The sequence below is a fragment of the Bison bison genome, unplaced genomic scaffold, assembly GCF_000754665.1.
Source record: "Bison bison bison isolate TAMUID 2011002044 unplaced genomic scaffold, Bison_UMD1.0 scf7180017864309, whole genome shotgun sequence".
In the NCBI taxonomy this organism is placed as follows: domain Eukaryota; kingdom Metazoa; phylum Chordata; class Mammalia; order Artiodactyla; family Bovidae; genus Bison; species Bison bison.
In genome coordinates this window covers 1,392,824-1,407,197 of record NW_011494881.1, presented here as the reverse complement: position 1 = coordinate 1,407,197, position 14,374 = coordinate 1,392,824, and the positions used below count along the sequence as shown (strand labels likewise).

General features: G+C 36.7%; 2 protein-coding genes across 2 annotated transcripts in view; one reads left to right on the top strand and one right to left on the bottom strand.

Moving 5' to 3' along the window:
- Positions 1-14,374, top strand: part of CTNNA3 (catenin (cadherin-associated protein), alpha 3) — a 1,923,005-nt gene that overhangs the window by 753,993 nt on the left and 1,154,638 nt on the right. The gene's annotated exons all lie outside the window — the stretch shown is intronic.
- The window catches only part of LRRTM3 (leucine rich repeat transmembrane neuronal 3), a 213,048-nt gene that overhangs the window by 148,227 nt on the left and 50,447 nt on the right, over positions 1-14,374 (bottom strand). The gene's annotated exons all lie outside the window — the stretch shown is intronic.

The following is a 14,374-nucleotide window of genomic DNA, read 5'->3' as shown; positions in this document are numbered from 1 at the left end:
GGAATATGCAGAGTACATCATGTGAAATGCTGGACTGGAAGAAACACAAACTGGAATCAAGATTGCCGGGAGAAATATCAATAACCTCAGATATGCAGATGACACCACCCTTATGGCAGAAAGTGAAGAGGAACTAAAAAGCCTCTTGATGAAAGTGAAAGTGGAGAGTGAAAAAGTTGGCTTAAAGCTCAACATTCAGAAAATGAAGATCATGGAGTCCGGTCCCACCACTTCATGGCAAATAGATGGGGAAACAGTGGAAACAGTGTCAGACTTTATTTTTCTGGGCTCCAAAATCACTGCAGATGGTGATTACAGCTGTGAAATTAAAAGGTGCTTACTCCTTGGAAGGAAAGTTATGACCAACCTAGATAGCATATTCAAAAGCAGAGACGTTACTTTGCCAACAAAGGTTCGTCTAGTCAAGGCTATGGTTTTTCCTGTGGTCATATATGGATGTGAGAGTTGGACTGTGAAGAAGGCTGAGTGCCGAAGAATTGATGCTTTTGAACTGTGGTGTTGGAGAAGACTCTTGAGAGTCCCTTGGACTGCAAGGAGATCCAACCAGTCCATTCTGAAGGAAATCAGCCCTGGGTGTTCTTTGGAAGGACTGATGCTAAAGCTGAAACTCCAGTACTTTGGCCACCTCATGCGAAGAGTTGACTCATTGGAAAAGACTCTGAGGGTGGGAGGGATTGAGGGCAGGAGGAGAAGGGGACGACAGAGGATGAGATGGCTGGATGGCATCACTGACTCGATGGACATGAGTCTGAGTGAACTCCAGGAGTTAGTGATGGACAGGGAGGCCTGGTGTGCTACGATTCATGGGGTCGCAAAGAGTCGGACATGACTGAACGACTGATCTGATCTGATGGATGGAGGTGCTTCTCTTTCATCTCCCTCTTTATCAGTGCACATCTCTGGTTATTTGAAACATCAGGTATTCTCTCTTTCCACTGAATGTACCATTTGGAATTTCAACCCATTTTCTTTTGTCTGTTTATACAAAGGCACTACGACCTCTGAGGATGTTTTAGTTTTGGCATGTATGTGTGTACTAGACCATATGTCAGCCAAGAGATCCCAGAATGCACAGGGACAGTGGGAGGTGGGGAGTGTGGGGGGAGTCAATATTCTCACTACACACCTTTGTAAATTCAAATCACATTTCTCTAGTATTATAGGTTCTATTTCCTAACAGCATCTTGGGAGGACTAATAAGTGTTTTCACATAGGTATTTCCCAGAGCTCATGGGAAAAGTTAAAGGAAGTATGTTCTCATAAATAAAGCTGAGTTAATTAAAAGCCAGTGCAGCAGCCAATACACAGAATATTTTAAGGAAAAAAATGGCATACACTTTCAAATGCCAAATGTTATCAGAAAAGACAGTATTTTATTTAGGAAAAAAATATAAAAGGATATCATAAAAACCTATATTTAGTGTCACTGAGTAAACAATATTATGTGTCTGATGTGAAGACTCACAAAGAAAGATTCTCTCCTTCTAGGTGTAATCATGGTGTTTTCTAAAGTGTCCACAAAAAGCAAGGAGTTTTTACTGAAATTTGTAAATAGGTTAATTGAAACAAAGTTTTGTTTTTTATTAAGAAGGTATATTGTTTTGGAATGACTATTTCTGAAATTAGTATGTGACTAAGTAGCTTATTTTATATTAACATACTAATATGTATGGCCCACAGTTTATTTTCTCCTGTTGCATTTTTTCCTAAAACTCTTAAAAGAAAAACTTCTTTTGCTGTGGATAAAAGGTAAACTATCCCTGATACGCTCCACTTGAACTGCTGCTCTTGGCCCTAGATCTGGGGTTGACTGGCAGAATGGACCCCTCAGCAACTTTCTCATTTTCGGGGTTTTCCAAAAGAAATGGCTGATTAAAAACTCCCGTTTAGATGTTACTATGGTTGGGAAGAACAGTCCCATAACTACTTAATGACAAATGCATTTCCTTCTGGTAGGGTTCTCATTCCTTCCCTTGTTTGCTCCATCTGGAGAGGCCTGGGCACCCATAAAAAAGTCAACAGTACCTTAACACAGACATATTAGGTGGGGCTGCCCCTGCCCCAGATACCAGAGAGAGAGATTATTGGCATAATACACCAGGGTACTATGCCAGCTCCAGATTCTTTGATGCTGAGATGAGGGACATGGGAGGGAAGGCTAGGATGGAATGACCAAAGCCTCCATCTGTCTTTCTACCGAATGTGCTAAGCTGTAGACACTGCAGTGTTTTCAAAAATAATAAAAAAAATATTTTGCTCTTAAGTTTTTAAGTCCTGCTGACTTTGTGAAATCAATATAGCAGATTGTAATTGATTTATGAAGTGAAAAACCCCTGCCTGACCAGTAAGCTCGGCAGTCGCTGCTCTCAACACCGTGCCCTTCTGCTCATTAGTACACTTAGCGTGAGCCAAGGACGCCGTCAAAACTGGAAGGCTCAAGCCCGCTGCAGACAGACTGTTTAAGATGTAGCTTGCATTGTCTCCCTGGGGTCTTATGCTTTCTTCCTGTCTCTCTTCCTACCGAGGTCAGCTGAAGGACTTCAGCTTCTTTCTCACAGTCCCTAATGTCCTTAGAATACCTTACTGGAAAGGCAAGCCTCCATTTATATCAGTCTTTTGACATTTTAATTTATTTGCTACTTTCCCTTTTCTCTCACCCTTTCCTGTCTCTCTTAGCTTATCTTACTTAGCTTGTCTTTTGCCATCTGATCTTGTCAGCTCATTGATCTTTTATTTTTATATTTTTAAACTTGCAAGGTGAACAAAATTTCTTTTTGCTATTTCGCTTTTTGCTTTTGCCTAACTTCAGCACTTACTCTTTCATTCCTAAGACATTTTATACTTTTTCCTGCCAGCCCCTATATAATTATGTTCGCCTGCCACCCTTAAAAATTGAAGTAACTGCTGTAAGTTAGGTATCATCGTAGGTGCTTTACATCAAATTATCTTTTCTAAAAGCATGTAACCAAGTATTATCCCTGATTACAGGTGAGGAAACAGATCCAGAGAGGTCAAGTAACTAGTTTGAATCACTCAATTAGTGAAGGGCAGTGACGATACTTGAAAGTAATTCCTTTTTACTCTAAATCCTATTTCTTTTTTTTTTTTTCCCCCAGTATAGAATAATGCTTCCATTTGCCTCTGTTTTACTTTAAAATGCTTAACTAGCAAAATCTAGCTCTTGGCTGCCCTTAACAGAACTCATTCTCTTTAATGCCGCTCTTTCAAATAACCCTGCTGTGCAAGCTGCCAGAATGCAAATGTATTTATCACAAGATTTGGTTTACCCTGATATATTGGTCAGCTTACCCTTTCCACTGAGTTTTCATGTATCTGGTAGTATGGAGCCCCTCGTATTATCATTAAAGGTAGAGGGGAGCATTCTCATGTTGTCAAAAGTCACCAAGAACAATCCCATAACCTAGAAAAATGAATAGATAGTCAAGCCAAATTGGCAACCTTTGGGAACTTTGTGCAGATTACATCTTCTCTTTGTTCTTTGATGCTACTTTGGGAGCAAGTAAGTGGTAAAATTATAGAGCACTGCAGCAGCAGGAAAGAGATGCAATGTCCTGACTTGTTAAGTGGTTGAAGGTACCTGGGGTTTCCCTGTACAGGTACTGTGTATTGCAGTTAAGGGTCGTGCCACATCCATAATGCATTAGTTTATAGGAAGTTAATAGGTTCCATCCATCTGGAGTCTTGCATAATTTTGCAGTAGCATCGGGCATTATTGTCATTCAGGATGTGCAATATTCTACCAAAAAAGAACCACAGATCCCATATTAAAACAGCTGCAGATTTAGATTTAGCTACAGTAGGGAGAAAATATTGTGCTATGGAGGTTGGCCAGAAGAGCAATGGAGATATGCTGTAAATGAGGGGGAGGAGAAAGAAATTGAGGTCAAGCTGCCAAGAAAGACAGAAATGGAAGCAGGGGAGGGTAATTCATATGGTCAGTGGCAATTCAAAAGAACTTAAAATCCAAGACAAGAATGGAGAATACAGGGTGAGTGATGGCTGAGTGAGCTGATGAAATTTTAAAGCAGGAGGTGGTCTAACCAGAACAGTGTTTACAAATATAAATGAAGGGATAAGGAAAATAGCTATAAATGTGATAATTCATCCTTAGGACTTACTGTAGGCAGGTTATTGATTTAGGAATAAACTGCTAGAAAAGCTATGGATGCTTGATGTGATCAATATCTAAGAAAAGAGTTCTGGTCTACAAGGAATCAGAGCAAATCCAGACCGTTACAGGATTTGAGACTATCTTGGGAACCCTTGGACTAGACAGCTGTCTTCTAATAATGGACCCTCACAAGATTAACTAGTCGTGTCTTGGGATAAAATATTGGAGGGATCAGTTGGTTCAATTTTGGAAAACTGAGGTAGCAAAATCTATTTCAATAGAATTGTGGCCTTCTGAGATTCTCATTAACTTCAGGGCCATCTGACTTTTCTATTCACTGGACTCATTTAGTCACAGGTGGGTAGGAAGGTCTCAAGGGTTTTAGTTTCCATTCGATTCTGATTTCAGCTTGGGAAATGGAAAAGACCAGTGACAGCTATCACAATACTGGACTTCTCTTTCCTCTGTGGAGCCAGAAGTGGCTACCCTATGCAGTTCGCACTAACAGAGCAAGCAGACAGAAAGCGTTTCCCTTATCCTTGTGTTTGGCTCCCTAAAACCATTGTTTTCTCTGCTTTATGGTACACCCGGCTTAGGAGACTAGACAAGGAACATAGTGGGCTCTAATTCAGCAATTGACTTCGTTGGTGGAGTGAAGGAAATGCTGGTTACTGACCATCAGTGGACAGTCATCCTCTTGACATGTATCCCTAACTTCTGTCTGCTCCCCTGCTTTAGAAATGAAATATTAACTGATTTGCTTGATGATCAGGAAATATATGTGGTACCTTACAAGTTACTAGACCTCTCCAAACTTTAAAAGAGAAACGTCTCTAATACTAAGAGATAATTTTGTTTTCCTTTTCTTTTGAACATGAAAACATAAAAAACCTGACGGTTAACCACCTGCTGTTCCATCACTGCGTCAAGAAAGCAAAGAGGCAAACCAAAACAAAACCAAAGTTGGTGTTGTTTTAAGTCTGAAAATACAGGAAATTACAGGACCATTTCAAAGAGACCATTTCAAAGGGCTTTCTCTCCACAAAAGAGAATTTTGTAAAATTTGAAAAACTTTGAAAATTCTGGAGTTCTGTGATGATGAAATACAGTGGAGCAAATATTTATTGGGCACTCTGTATGCGTTTTACCTACATCATCTTATTCATCCCCCCCGCAAAGTCTATGCCATATATGCTGTTTACTTCTCATTTTACTGATGTAGCCGCTGAGGCAAAGAATAGTTAACTAACTCTTCCAGGTATCAGGGTCAGAATACAGTAGAGCCATTACCTAAACCAGCAAATTTCCATATAAGTCCGGACTCTGGACATAGACTTTTCCGCTTCTGTGACTCAGAATCTTCCTGTTGGAAACTCTTACATTATTTATTTATTAAAATACGTGAATGGGGCAAAATTCTGTAGGTGTGTTCTAATACTGTGAATAAACTAAAATCCAACAGAGTACCATTCTAGTCAATAAATATGTAATTCTCTCACTTAGAATGACTGATTTCTCAAAGTCATATTTAAAAAATAGTATGTGAAGAGAGGATATGTTATGAAGGGGCTCATGACTTTATCGGCAAGATTCAATAAAGATTTCCTTCATATGACTGGCTTTGTATACTTCACATATTTCATAATAATTCAGGGTAGGAAATAATTTAGAACCACATGTGTTTTCATGGTACTTTTTTATTCAATTAAAAATCCTTGATGAAATATGTGACATGTTTAGTAAATATATTCACTGAAACTTTCTGAATTACAAAAATTTTATTTGCTATTTGGGGTTTCTTTCAGCCCCACTCCTCTCTTGTTTTTAAGATTATGGTAGATCACTTAACATGAAATCTATCCTCTTAACACATTTTCAGGAGCCCAGGACAGTATTGTTAATTACGGGCACAATGTTGTATAGCAAATCTCTAGAATTTATTCAATCTTTTATAACTGAAACTTTGTACCCATTGGAAGCAGCTCCCCATTGTCTTAATTCTCTAGCATCATATTTTCAGAAATGACATTAAAAGCATGTGCCTATACTTTATGTCACTCATGATGGTACATAACAGTTTGGATTTCTAGATATAGTTTTTCTTTTTGGTTTTTCTATACTTAGGAATAAAAGTTTGACTATGTGTTATTTTTCCTAAAAAGGTTGCTTCCATATATATTAAGCAAGAATTCTGAAATTTATGAACTATTTCGTGTCATTTCCAAATTAAAATGTGAGTGATCTAGACATATATGAGGCAAGTATTTTAAAGTTTTGATATTTAAAGTGAAGTCGCTCAGTCGTGTCCGACTCTTTGCAACCCCATGGACTGTAGCCTACCAGGCTCTGAGGAGCCTCTTAGTCCATGGAATTTTCCAGGCAAAAGTAATGGAGAGGCAAGTATGACTTATTTTAAATCAGTGACAGCTTAAAGCATAGGATTTATGATAGTACCTACCTATCCATCTCAGAAAGAGAATCTTGTTTCTTTTCTCCTTTGTTATGTAAAAGCATTTCCTCTCTGTCATAAACAAAACAGTAACTCCTTATCTAACAATGGTAGGTAGCTGATTTAAGTGTTCTTTCTTTCGTTTTTACCTTAAAACAAACAAGGCCCTGTTCATTTTAAAAAAATTTAGAACACATTTGGAAGTCCTTTAGATAGGGATGCTGCTGCTGCTGCTGCTGCTGCTGCTAAGTCACTTCAGTCGTGTCCGACTCTGTGTGACCCCATAGACGGCAGCCCACCAGGCTTCCCCATCCCTGGGATTCTCCAGGCAAGAACACTAGAGTGGGTTGCCATTTCCTTCTCCAATGCATGAAAGTGAAAAGTGAATGTGAAGTTGCTCAGTCGTATCCAACTCTTAGCGACCCCATGGACAGCAACCCATCAGGCTCCTCCATCCATGGGATTCTCCAGGCAAGAGTACTGGAGTGGGGTGCCATTGCCTTCTCCAAGATAGGGATGCTAATGTTCTTCTTATTCTCTATTCTACACATGGTAATAAACAGCAGGATATTATTCCTTATGAGAGCTCTGAACCTGGGCCACTTCTATAGTTTCTAAAATTTTGTTGCTAAGCTCAGGCTCTGGGTTTATCACAAGGTCATATATACCACATACATTTTAGATCTTTTAAACAAATTTTGCCTTCTCAATCCCTTAATATAGTCTCCTACTAATTTATATTAGTCATTTGTTTTAGACAGTGGAACTACCAACCATTAGCTAATGCTTATGGAAATATTTAGACAGAAATTATATTGAAATTCATATGAAATACCCAATAAATTTTCCATACTAGAAATTTCAATTTTGATATATTTCAGTAACCAAATGATAAACCCATGTTTAGTTATTTAGAAAATAACTACTGTTAGAAAAAATATATATATACATATATATAGGCATGCTTTCTACTAAGAGGCCAATGATTCCTTATACATCTTGCCAATAAACCTTCTTCAACATAAAATTCAGACTTTTTTGGATGAAGTGAATGATAAGAACAAAGACACTCAGTCCTGAGAATGAAATTGTTTTGAGTAAACAGTGAGTGGATAAGTCTGATAGGAAACTAATGAGAAGTAAGTTTAGTCTGGATTGAAGAGGGCTGAAAATGCAAAACTTCTAATTTCACCATTTTTCTTTATGAAAGTCATTGTAGATTTTTAAATAAGGGATGACATCATTATAGCAATGTTATATGAAGAACTCTTTCAACATTTTATAGGGCATACTGTTAATGAGGTTATTGCAGTAATCTGTGTAGAAGGTGATGAGGGCAGGAATAAAAGTTGTGATGAGGAAAATGGAAAGTAGTCCTGTGGATTCCAGAGCTTGAAGGATGTTTGACACATGCTGTTCTCTGAGATGTTCTTCTCTCCGTTCTCTGCCTTACTAATTCCTTAAGTTCAGGTGTCAACTGAAATGTTTTTGTTTTCAGGGAAGCCTCCCTTGATCCCATAAACCAAGGCCCCATTACATTTATATGCCTTCCAACACCATGTTCTTTATGTTGCCATGTTAGACATACTTATAATTTTTATTTAGCTATTTGTAAATATTTTTTAAGGTCTTCCCTATCAGGCTTTAACTCTTACAATGGCAAGTGTCATGTTTGTTTTATTCACTATAACATCACTAGTACCTAACAGATAAGTACTCAACAAATTTTTGTGGACTAACTAGTTTTACTGACTTGTTCAGTACACAGGAAAATGGAAAGGGTAAGTGGGTAGGAAAGAGTCAAGTTTAACTCATGTTGAAGTTATTGGCCCTTCATTTACACTTTAGAATAAGTGAACTTATATATTTTGCTATGAGCAGTTTTGATTAAAGAAGTGAAATATTGTGTATTAACTTAGAGAAACAGAAAGGGATGGCTACTAAATGGAGAAAACAGCAGAGAACAGGGAGACAGGATTTACAAGAAGCCTGTGGCCTTGACTGATTAGATGGAGAACCAGACAATTTTGTGGATGCTCTGGCACAAAGCCACTGTTAATCCTTAAAGGTTATACACAAACTGTTAAGCCAAACACTTTGTACTTGATAGTCATGGATTTAGAATGTTAGATAGTCCAAAGAGAAATCAAAGACAGATCAGTTCCAAATTCTTGACTTCTCTTCAAAGTATCCAGCCAAAGTATCAGGCTTTGAAAGAAAGTCTCCAGAAAGGGAAACCTTTCTGGTTTCTCTTTTACTTACACCAATAGGTGCTGACTCAGAAGCCAACCTGATCAGTAAATCACAGCTAAGTCAAGTACATATTTCTTCAAAACTCTTTGTCATCTGCTTTAATACTTTGCAGAGGAAGCCAGTGTGTATATGTTCACACTCCCTGATACCACTTAATACTACTAATTATCTGTAAGTGCCTTTATTAGAAAAGGTGCTATGGTCAGAACTGTGTATTTTGTAAGTGCTCCTTCTTAGTGATCAGTAATTGGGTGAGTTGTCAGTTGTAGAATCACATCCTGATTTGCTTAGATTGAAGCAGTCTTTTCTAAATGACGGGATGCTGATTTTAAATGTGACTGAAGCATGATCCTTTTGGTCAGATAGAAAATGGCACATCTTAATGGAATCTAAAATACCAGATTACTCATCTCTTCATCAAGAACCTTTGATTCAAAGTCTAATGTTTCAGAATTGCTTCTGCAGATTTTAGGCCTATTCTTGATTCAGAGCTTGTATTCACCTGGGCTGGAATCAGTTTTTTCCCTAGAAAAAACAGGTATTATAAAGAACTCTTAAAATTCGATATGAAGAAAAATAATCCAGTAAAATATGGGCAAAAGTCTTGAACAAATATATCAGAAAAAATATACAAGTAGTTGATAAGCACATAAACAGATGCTCATTGTTACTAAATATCAGGTAAATTCATATTAAAACCATATGGAGATACATTTTATACCCACTAGAATAACTAAATTGAAACAAAACTAAAAATCTGACATATTAAATGTTATAGATGATGTGAACCAATGAAACTCTTATGCTTTACTGAGGGAATGTAAAATAGTACAATTGCATTGGAAAACAGTTTGGGAGATTCTTTAAAAAGAAAAGAATAGGTATTTCCCCGAGAGTTCAGTGGATAGGGCTCTACTCCCAATGCAGGGGTCATGGGTTATATCTTTGGCCTGGGAACTAAGATCCCACATGCCTCACAATGCAGCCTATATATATATTTATTTTATATATATAATAAATAAATGGAAAAGTATAAATCTACTCTATAACCAGCAATTACAATACTAAATATTTATCCAAAAGAAATAAAAATGTATGTTTCAGGAAAACTTACACACTTGTACTGCTAGCTGTTCCAGCTTAATTTATAGTAGTCAAAAACTGAAAACAATCTAAATGTCCACCAACAGATGAATGCACAAATAAGCGTGCTGTGTATGAATATACAAATGAATGCTGCTAGCAATAAAAAATACATTGCTAATAAGTATGTCTTTATATTACTTTATTCATCTAAAGTAGTAACTTAAACCAGCTTAGGTCACCACATGCTCTGAATCAGGACTGGGCCTAAAATTGTATAGAGCAGAAGAAACCAAATACAGAATACATTGGATAATTCCATTTATATCAAGTTCAAAAGTAGGCAAAATTAATGTATAGTGATAGAAACAAATCTGTGGTTGTCTGGTACAGAGGTGAGGAGATGGACTCCAGAAGGACACAGGATAACTTCCTTGGTGGTGAAATCTTTCTATGTGTGGTAATTACAGCCGTGTATGCAATTGTCACGGAGAAGGCAATGGCAACCCACTCCAGTACTCTTGCCTGGAAAATCCCATGGACGGAGGAGGCTAGTAGGCTGCCGTCTATGGGGTTGCACAGAGTCAGACACGACTGAAGCGACTTAGCAGCAGCAGCAGCAGCAGCATGCAATTGTCAAACCTATCAAACCAAACATTTTAAGTCTGTAATTTGTTGTATGAAAATTATACCTCAATAAAAATGGATAAATAAAGGAGTAGTAGGTAATTAATTTAAGAGCCTAACAAAATTGTTTTGAAGCGTATTTAATTTCCATAAGAGCATTTTGGCACTTTGAAAAACATATATGCTGCTAATGAGAATGCCATTAAAGCAGATTTTTTTTTAAAAAGTAAAAAAATACTTGGTTACCAAAAGTTTGGTTATTATGAGATTTACATTTCCAAGCACACTTTATTTTTCATTTCAATTCAGGTTGTTATTGTCACTTATTAATCCATATTAATGAGAGCTCATTGTAATGTCAGTGTTAGTGTCATATCAAAAAATGTGGAAAGGTCTGGTAGGTGGACTTTTCTGCTAATTGCCATTTTTTTCATCAAGATCCAAGCATTAGAGTCTTTGTTTTTCATCTCAACTGAAAATTAAAATGTCTGACATTTGTTTATAAAGTTATTAAAATTCTTTTCAAAGAACAGGCTATGAATTATTTTAAACAATTAAAAAGAACTGTTCTTGATCCTCAAATATAATAGCATATTTTTTTTTCTTGACATACATGAAAATTGCTGTGGTTGATGATTTTTAATACTGACATCTCTAAAAGTTTATTTTTCTCTACTGCTTTTTGTCCTACATTTCTATATATGTGAAATGTATTTAAAGGTTCAATTTTATAGAAACTTTAAATAGTATCTCTGTAAAGCTTCTAATATTATGGATTTATTTATGTTAATGTCTTATCAGGAAATATAATTTATAAGATAAATTTTTATCACCTGAAGGAAGTAATGTAACAATTTGGATGGGCCTGTTAAGGCCAAAGTTAACTATTCTCCAAGTGCAAATATACCAAAAATATCATTATATTGAAAAGAGGAGGAAAATAATTAATATTTTGGAATTAATAAAAGTTATTTAAAGATAGTATGTATATTACGGGAAATTTGAATGAATCATGTGATATGGTTAAGAAAAGAGTTAAATTCTGAAGCCAAATAACTAAGAAGGGAGAAAATGAGCATCCTGTGGGAGAAATAAAGCTTTGTTTATTGAAGTGGAACCTGAAAACCACAATGAATTGGTGATATATTGTCAAATTCAAAAGTAGGTGTGCGATGGCAACATTTAAAAAAGCTTAAGTGGAGTGTGGGGTTCAAGACATTATAAAGGCTATTAAAGACCATAGCTTCAAGGAAAAAAGATGAGAATTTTCAAAAGTCATGGGGGGTTAAATAGAGAAATATTACTGCATTTAATTTTCCAGTTCCTGAAACAAATATGGTATAAACAGAATGAAATATACTGAAATACACTGTATTGTTTTAAAACAAAAGTATACACTCTGATCTTGTGTGTATATATATATTTATATATACTTTCACATGGACTCTGGTGGCTCAGACCGCAAAGCGTCTGCCTACAGTGTGGGAGACACTGGTTCGATCCCTGGGTCAGGAAGATCCTCTGGAGAAGGAAATGCCAACCCACTCCAGTACTCTTGCCTGGAAAATCCCGTGGTTGGAGGAGCGTGGTAGGCTACAGTTCATGGGGTCGCAAAGAGTCGGACATGACTGAGTGACTTCACTTTCACTTTCATACTTTCATTTTATATATATATATATGTGTGTGTGTGTGTGTGTGTGTGTGTGTGGTGTGTATATATCTATATCTATATAAGACTTTGGCCAAGAATAAGATCTAGTGCAGAAAAAAAGGCTGGTGTGAATTTATAAGAATAGTAGAAATGACAAGGTTTTTTGTTGAAAACCAGTTATATCAGTGTTATATTTTTGTTAGCAATTCACAATTGGCAGGGCTTTCCTGCATACTCAGTGAAGAGTGAGTGGCTTATACTGCTCTTACTAACACAGTAACGATGATGGCAGTTGCCATTTATTGATTACTTATTATTTATAAGCCTTCTGCTGGGTGCTTTACATAAAACAGTCCCAGCATATGAATGAATTATACACCTCATTGTATTATATGAACTTGGAGCTAGATACATGGCACAAAGCCACACAGATGTTAAAGATAAAATTTGGGATTTAAGCACAGTCTTATGCTTATTCTAAAATTTGTGATTATTCTACTTCACTCTGTTCCCTGTTTACTGTGTCTCCTGTAATTAAAGACCAATTTGATAAATCTTCATTTTTTTCCCCTTAATCACAGAAAGGAGGAAAAGGCTAGAAAGAGACCAAATAATGCACATACCCAGAAATGCAAATAAGTTTGCATGAAGGGAAGAAGAAATATGGCAAGCTTTGCATAATTAATAAATAAGATTTTTCTGTTTAATTTGGTTGAGGGCATCTCCATAGTTGAACACTGAAGTTGGCTGAGATCTTATTTCTATAATCTAAAGGAAAAAATGAAGGAATATCAAGAAGAAAGAGCAAGCTTACAGAGAATGAAGATATATATTCTGAGTTTCCTTTTAGGTTTAATTCAAACATTATTTGGGCAATCATCTGTTAACTTTTGAACTAGTTCTGCCTGAAGTCTAGGAAAAGACAGACTTTGGCTTTTGAGAAAGTACAGTCTTGATGATTTCTGAAAATACTGTCATTATCTAGACACAGATTTTCTGGTTATATTTAGTGATATTTCAGGTCATAATCATCTCAAAATTTCTTTAGCTCTCACTTTGAAATATATTTTCTTAGCATTATTAGTATGTTATATGAAAGTAGGTGCTAAAAATTGCCCTAATAGAAGACTTTTATTTTTGTTTTTCAAAGATATATGTCTTTTGTTGGTTATGAGGAAGACCAGTTGGCTTCTGGCCACCAGTTACCTCACTGAACTTAAAAATGATATTACCATGGATATCTTAGAAGAAAATAATAGCTGTTAAATACTTGCTATTTATAGAGAAGAAGCTGATTCATATGTGCAGAAAATATATGGATGTTTTTCTAAGAAATGGTGTTATAAAACCAAAGTGTAAATTCAAAAAATACAACAGAAGAAGTGTAAAGAAATCCCAGTGGCCATACTGACAGACCATAAACTTTTGTAGTTGCTTGAATCTAACTACATCTGATCCTGTGATCAGTTCAGTTCAGTCGCTCAGTCGTGTCCGACTCTTTGTGATCCCGTGAATCGCAGCACACCAGAAATCCCTGTCCATTACCAAATCCCAGAATTCACCCAAACTCATGTCCATCAAGTCAGTGATGCCATCCAGCCATCTCATCCTCTATCGTTCCCTTCTCCTCCTGCCCTCAATCCCTCCCAGCATCAGAGTCTTTTCCAGTGAGTCAACTCTTCGCATGAGGTGGCAAAAGTATTGGAGTTTCAACTTTAGCATCAGTCCTTCCAAAGAACACCAGGATTGATCTCCTTTAGAATTAACTGGTTCGATCTCCTTGCAGTCCAAGGGATTCTCAAGAGTCTTCTCCAACACCACGGTTCAAAAGCATCAATTCTTCAGTGCTCAGCTTTCTTCATAGTCCAACTCTCACATCCATACATGATCACTGGAAAAACCATAGCCTTGACTAGATGGACTTTTGTTGGCAAAGTAATGTCTCTGCTTTTCAATATGCTATCTAGGTTGGTCATAACTTTCCTTGCAAGGAGTAAGCATCTTTTAATTTCATGGCTGCAATCACCATCTGCAATGATTTTGGAGCCCCAAAAAATAAAGTCTGACACTGTTTCCACTGTTTCCCCATCTATTTCCCATGAAGTGATGGGACCAGATGCCATGATCTTCGTTTTCTGAATGTTGAGATTTAAGCCAA